Source organism: Trachymyrmex septentrionalis, unplaced genomic scaffold (assembly GCF_001594115.1).
Source record: "Trachymyrmex septentrionalis isolate Tsep2-gDNA-1 unplaced genomic scaffold, Tsep1.0 scaffold13, whole genome shotgun sequence".
In the NCBI taxonomy this organism is placed as follows: Eukaryota; Metazoa; Arthropoda; class Insecta; order Hymenoptera; family Formicidae; genus Trachymyrmex; species Trachymyrmex septentrionalis.
The window spans coordinates 3,823,514-3,831,067 of NW_017304438.1; the positions used below are offsets into that span (position 1 = coordinate 3,823,514).

General features: G+C 34.1%; 1 protein-coding gene across 1 annotated transcript in view; it reads right to left on the reverse strand.

Annotated features, from left to right (window-relative positions):
- Nucleotides 1-3,784, reverse strand: part of LOC108756830 (L-2-hydroxyglutarate dehydrogenase, mitochondrial) — a 12,345-nt gene extending 8,561 nt beyond the window's left edge. The window contains exon 1 of the mRNA XM_018500919.1: nt 3,772-3,784. The gene's annotated coding sequence lies outside the window, so the exon portion shown is untranslated. The remainder of the gene's footprint in view (nt 1-3,771) is intronic.
- Nucleotides 3,785-7,554: the final 3,770 nt, after the last annotated feature.

Sequence of the window (7,554 nt, forward strand, 5' to 3'; positions counted from 1 at the left end):
CCAGGTTATTTGTGTTTATACAATCTAATTGGACGTGTATATTTTCATAATACTCAAATAAAATATGTAATAACAAATTAATAATACAAAACTGCTTAAAAATCAGAATCACTTATCACGCTCTCTGCTGCAACATTGGCTGTTAGAGACCCTAACTGATATAAAAAACGGACAGAATTTTTAAAAGTTTGGGTGCTTTCTATTTGACAACAAGCGCCGCTTCTATTCTTGTTGATATTCAGAGAGTGACAAAGATAGAACGATACTTGTGTTGGCTTGTGTCATCAAATGGAAAGCACCCTTTATCTCTTGTTCAAACTTTTAGCATGATAGATTGGACCTCTTAATAACCACTGAATGCATAGTTTAGTGCTCAATAACTTCGCTCATTTGTACGTTAAATTTAATATATCGATAACATATTAGGGCAATTTAATGATATATTGTATCTCTACGGAAACTGCTTGAAACTAAATTCTCGAATAAAACGTTTCTATGTAGTTAAAAGACTGGAAAGCTAAGTTGAATGATTTCCAATATCTATCGCGATCGAGAAATAATATTACTTCTTACTATGTCAATGATGTCTTTTTATTAAGTAGCGCATGGATCTCGAAGTCGTATACGCTCGACTTGACCTCGTAACATACGAGTTGTCGTTACATATCGAAAGAAACGAAAGACGACGACATGGTAGATATTGTTTCGCCGTGGTTTCTCGCGGTGATAAATGACCGTATCCACGTTTCACGGTTCCTCGTTGTACGAGAATGTATGAGCGCGTACGAGAAGTCGGACGGTCGAATGGCCGAAGAGTAATTGGCAGTTACGCGATGGACGTAATCCGATTTATCATTTGACGAAGAAAACGGGGTAATATCTCCGCGGGAGATAACATTATGCTTAACTTGGAAAGGCATACGCACAGCAAAAATTTCCCAATTGCCTGCATAGTTCGTATATTATAACCCTCTGGAACTGACCCTTCGGCCTATATTGACGTTTATTGGATCCATTCAATTATATTCTTTGTCACAAATGAATAAACAAAGTCATATTCGGTTAAGGCGGGTTTAATAATATTTTTGTGAATTTTTGTTTGCGTTTTAATAAATTACTAATTGCTTGAAATTACTAGAAATTCTCTGTTTTGTGCGGTGCATTTCTAGCAATTTACTAAAACGCGAGCAATTCAGTAGGAAAAATGAGGAATGTTAATAAAGCGGCTTTATATACCCTGTGCCGTTGGCTTTATTAACATTCTTCTTATATCTAATGAATAATTATCAGTATAATATCGTATGGAGAGATTTTTGTAGTATATTATAGTATAATTTTATATTCAAATTCGGTACGTAATTTGTTTAAAATATTATAATTCGATAAAGCATTCTTATGCAGAAAAAAATCTATCTACAAAATAATTCTGAAATAAGCTGAACTGAAATGAGCTACATCTTTTTTTCTAAATAGAAAAAAGTGTTATAATACTAGATATACTAAATTTAAAATTTTATGTGATTCAGCAATTTTATCTTTACAATAAATGAAAATAGATCGAGAAATGTTCAACGCAAATAGAGAAGAGGGCTATATTCAGTCAAGCCGAGTCTTTATACTTAATAATAGTAATACATGTGAATTTTTACATTTTCCAATTCAAACAAACTACGCGTTGATTATTTGTTTTGAAACACAGTCCTAGACTGAAGCCAGAGTACATATCACTCATTAAATTCGTACAAGCAGTTTACTAATGCTGATGAGCATCTTTAAAACACTGAAGAATTTATTATGAAAAATATCATTTCAGTTAGGATTCGAATCTGCATCTCCCTCATTAAAATACGATTCTCTTCACTTATTGAATCTTTTTCGGTCCATTTCCATTTAATAGTATATATTCTTTATGTTAATATCTGCAAAGGAATTACTGTTATTAAAATGAACTTATTCATTCTTTTTTATATGAATTAAATCATTTCATTTCTTTGAAATTAATTAGTGCCTTTTAATCAACACAAATTAAATGAGTTTCATAAACCTAGCGTTAGTAACCGTGTTTTGACGTCAACTCCAGAAGATTAAAGACACGTGCGTCTGCAACACATTTCGCTACGCAAACGGCTTGATTCGCCAAAAAAAAAAAAAAAAAAAATCCTTCGGCTTCAATTGCGCGTACCTCGAGGGTTATTAACGGCCGACTAGCTTCATCAAAGAAAAATCGATAACACCGAGTTATCTAGAAATGAATCTGCAGACTTTGAACTCGTGACAGGAGAAAAACACAAGCCGTGTACAAAGCCAGCCATTATTTGTATCGTTCGCATTAATATTTCATCTTTCTAAAATGCAACTCGTGCGCTTTCTAAGCAATGCCCTTAATCTCGCCATCTATAATCCGTGTACGCTCGTAGTATCAGGAGCATTATTTTCAAGGCACAGGCACGCCCGCGCGTGGTCGAGCGGAGATATAAATAAACGATCGCTTAATAGCGCTGGCACGGTGCCCGGTAAACAATTTCGATGCGGTGGTGATCTGTGGTGTGGTTTCGCGATATTAGCGGTACGTTTCGTTATTCCCGTTTCGCGGGATGGGCCGGGAAAGGGCGCATTACGCGAGCGAAGCTTACGATAGAGTTTCACGGAAGTTCACCCGCAGGGCCTCTTTGGGGTCGTTCACCTACACGAATGAAAAGTGAATTCGTTTGGTTTGATTAAGGCGATTTTTTCATTTTCTGCTCAATTTGTGGTTAGACTTAACCTGATGATAATGTAAAAATTGTAATACTTTTCTGCAATAAGTTCTTTACTGATTTTTCTAATTTAATTTAATTTAGGGGGGGATTGTTTCGGTTAATTAATGTTTCAGATTGATTGTGTTGAAAGTCCGGAAGTTGTCAGCATTGCACGCAGTCGTGTCTGAAATAAATTTATTTAATAAATGCATAATGTAATGTTTGAAACATCTAACTTTGATTGTAATTGATTGTTTTATATTATAAAAAATTAGATTTTTCTAGCTATGGTTAAGCTCTAAATTGATGATTTTGTAGTAAATAACTTTTAAAGTTAAACTATTATAAAACTATTTAGTGATTAATCATAGCTTAAAAAAAAACACAATTTTTACATTATTAGCATCAAGTTAAATGCGGTTAAGTCTACCAAAAGTTAACCAGACAACGAAAAACTAAGCATAACGTTCATTTCTATCAATGTTGTAGTTTAACTTTAATCTTGGTTCAACTAATTTCATCTTTTTCTAATTCTAAGAATTAAAAAAGGATGAAGAGTAAATTGAATCGAGATTAAAGTTAATTTACAACAAATCAGAAATAAAAATCCTAAACAGTCAAGCTGGATCTTTAGCGTTTAAATAATTCCGCATGATGAATTTATATACTCGTATCCAATCCTGCAAATTGTGCGTCGAATTTAATTTTCATATTTAAAGTCAAAACTGAGCATGTATTTGAAATACTTTTATTTCAAAAACAGTATTTGTAAGACAATTGTATTTCCGATGGGAGCTTATAAAAACATTTTGTATTTCAAATACTGACAATCAATCTTACTTTTGAATTAAAAAAACCCAATTAAAAAAATCTTTTAATCGTTCCATTTTAAATACAACGTACGTAATACTTGTGCTCCGCTGAAATACAAAATACGCTTGTATTGCAAATACCGTGTTTGAAATAGAAGTATTTCAAATACATACAGCCCTGTTTAAAGTTTAATCTATATTGGTAGAAGAACGGGAATTACAAAGAGAAGTTTCAGCCGAAGAGCAGCGTAAATGCGAGTGATTGCACGCACACTGGCTGTACCGCATACGAATCGTGTCGCACCTGGCTGCGGTATTATATCGAGCCAGTATCTAGAATCCCTGCCCTTTCCAACCCTCTGTCCATTGTCCTGTTCCTTTCCCCTCCGGAGAACCGGAATTCTCTCACGCATCTCGCCGTGGCGACAGAGAAACTGGCTGTCTTTCCGTTTTATTATCTCGTACGTCAGAGCGAGATACTTCTGTCGCGACGTCTCGCGAGAAGGTATTGTCGCGAAGTTACTTGCGGCTTGTAAGAAGTTATCGCGGATATATACCGCGAGTACTTCATTCTTGCTAAGACGATTTCAACAACGTCTTCGTTGAAGTGAGAATGTCGTAACTTTTATTCAAATAACCATTTTCTCTTTCAGCCGAAAGAAACGACGAGTTCCTTTACACCGAGTATTCGCAATCTAAACTTTTCGTAATTAAATATTGAAATAGTTCAAAGATACTTAAGATATACATAAAGATTAATTATACAAGTACAATCGCTCATTTCTTTCTCCCATGAAAGTAAATATGTATTTAAAATAGTTATAAATTTAATTAATACGTTTTAATTTCAGCTATGGATATAATTGTATAATAAATGTTTCCGGGTATATAAATACATTTTCTTTAGACGAGGTCTGCGTGCTCGATTCTCGAGTGGCCTCGATTAAGTGCCTCATGTAGGCGCGTCCCTGAAATATGCCCTCAGAGCGTGAAACCGGTTCCATATGGCGAGTAATTTCACAATATACCTAACATAGTTTGTACGAAAATAAGACTTACGTTAGAAAGTAATGGATTCCCATTGGGGTTGAAAGCGAAATAAAAATACTTTCCATATTTGAAGACACCTGCTAAAAAATTATACTATTTATACTTTCAGTTATATCTATACAGAAAAAATTTATATCCACATACATACGATATATATTTCATACATTCTACAAATCTAATTGTTTCCTGTTAAAAAATGCTCCGAGTGCTAATAATCGATAACGTTATAATTAGTTACAGACACTATTTTAAGAGTACATTTACTAAGTACAAAGTAAGCCTGTAGAATATATTTCTCTCCACACAGAAAAAAATTATTAACAGCATTAATTAAACTGGAAATAATCTTGTTGATTCAGTACGTTTCCCCACAGCCCAGAAGTTTGTAGCAATTTATAGCTGCAACGTTTGCAATGGCTGCGTTTCACACAGAAGAAAAAGCAACTGTTGTAAAATTCTCGAATATAGTTGGTTTATACATTTAGACCCAGTGAGGAACTCTAAAGGGCAAGACCAATCATATCAAAGAATTTCACAATAGTTGTAAAACTACTTTTTTTGCTGAATGCAGCCAATGTTATTGCTAGAATGCAATGTTGTTGCAATATCGTTGATGAATGATTAGTGTTTTATGTCACAAAATTTTGATCCACAAAGTTTATGAATTATGCACTTGTTTTAATAAAATAAATATTTATATATTTGTTTCACAAACGTCCAAATTTTACTGAGTGATTAATACAGAGTGATTAATACAGAGTAACTTTAATCTCGGTTTAACTTTTATCTTTAAAACATTAGAAGAAGGTAAAGAGTAAGTTGAACCGAGATTATAGTTAATTTACATTGATAGAATTGAATATAATACTGTTATTGAATAAGGCTACTTCCAATTGGATCTATTATTAATACAAAATCATTTTTTTCCATGAATATATGTACAGTGTTAAAAAATTTGTTTCTTTTAATATCATCTAATTTTCTATTATTTGACTTTCTTTGCGCGAAGTTTTCGATTTTAATTTCTATAAAATAAATGGAAGTCACTTAAAGAGATCATAAGGGCATAAAACACATATATTAATATTTACGGTTTAAACAAACTAAAAGTGTGAAAGTGTGTTCATAACATTCTGTTTTTATTGAGCAACATTTTTATAGTTTATTTATTTTATTTGATATTAGTTTTATTGTTATAAACAAAAATTTTAAAAATAATAAAAATCAAATTTTCTAAATAAATATTTTAAATAGGTACTAAAAATGACTTATGCAAAGTTTCATTGAAATTCACCAATTAGTTTTGTTCATTTACTGAAGAAATAATGTCTGCATCTCAATGTAACTCTTTATATAAATTCTTGAATTCATAAAGCACTTATATAAAAATAATTGAGATTTTTGTTATTATTTTATACATTATTTTAATACCTTTTTATATATTTCTATTAGAATACAAATTTAAAAACTATTATTTTTTATTGAAATAACTTTTGATCCAGATCAGGTCAACTGTCTCTAATTTTTTTGTATTACTTTTAAATACAATTTAGAATAATCTGTAATCTTTTCAAGTAACATATTACATTTGCCTTATAATTCTCCTTAAACACAGTTTGATACGGACTGATACGAAAAAAATGATGACAAAGTTGAAACAAGTTTCTAAAAAATTGAAATAAAAGGAGTACACGCTCTTGCGTCAGAAGCTCTGACCTTTCATTTGGATCATACATAAACAAATAACACTTTATCCTAAACAGTTACATTTTCAATGTCAAATTACATTTAATTTGAGTTATTTTCAATTATTCCTATAGATCGCTATTACTCCTATTCAATATACCATTAGTTTGACTAAAATAATAATGAAGTGAAACAATTTAATTTAACTCAAGGAAATGTGTTAAATTTGACTCAATGAATCTATTATTTACTAAATGCATACGTCAATATGGATAATATTTATTTCAAAATTAACCCTAAAAATGAACACACGCATAGAAGTGAAAAATAATAAAATTCATTAGATTCAAAGAATTGAGTTACCATTGCTTCTTTAATAACTAAGTATAGTTGATACAAGTTTGGGAAGCACGTCTTCGTGAAAAGGATCCTTCTCGACACCTCTCGTTCCCCCTTACGATCACGCTCCTGAGTGTGCGTGGCCGCGGTGCGCGACGGTTCTTTGACTCGGTGCCGGGAGTCAGTCAACCCGGTGACGGCTCGCAGGCTGCGCGTTGCTGGTCTCTGCCAAGCGTGGTCCTCGGTGTTCACGAGTTCGAGCCAAGACGACGCGTGCGTCGCGTGTGTACGTACGTGTGTACGAACCGTCAGGTATCAACGTGCGTGGAGTTGCATACCGTACGCGAGCCAACGATCTATCTAGCAACGGGATCAACAATCGAGTCTCGGTGATTTCAACGTCGGGGTCGCACGTGAGGGAAAACGCGTTGAAACGGAAACGCCGGGCGCTTCTTCCGAAAATGCAAAAAGCCCGCGATGCGCGCGGTCGACAGGTGACACGTTCACGTTGAAACGTGGAAAGAGATTACAGTCAGCCTGTTGTACCGTAAAGTGCACTCTGTTTCCACGATGCATCGTCTGCAACGAGCGCATCGGTGAGCGGACCGGAGGGATTTCTGTCGGCGCTCGATCGATACGGATCCGTCGCGCGTGTTTCCGCGCGCGACTGTGGGATTCAGATTGCTGAATACCTACTACTTGCAGATACCTAACGAAAACTAGGAAACATGTGGGATCTCTGAGCCGAGATAGATCTAAATATAATCGACAGTTGAGTTTTTCCTTTGGCCTTTGGTAGTCTTTCTCATTCGTTCCACGTCGACTGCGAGAGCGAAGGCTTGCCGATTCGTGTTCCACTAAAATCCTTTTGAAGGACATCTGGACTCAACTCTTTTGTTGTGTTCGATTATTTTTGACAACCTTTTTTT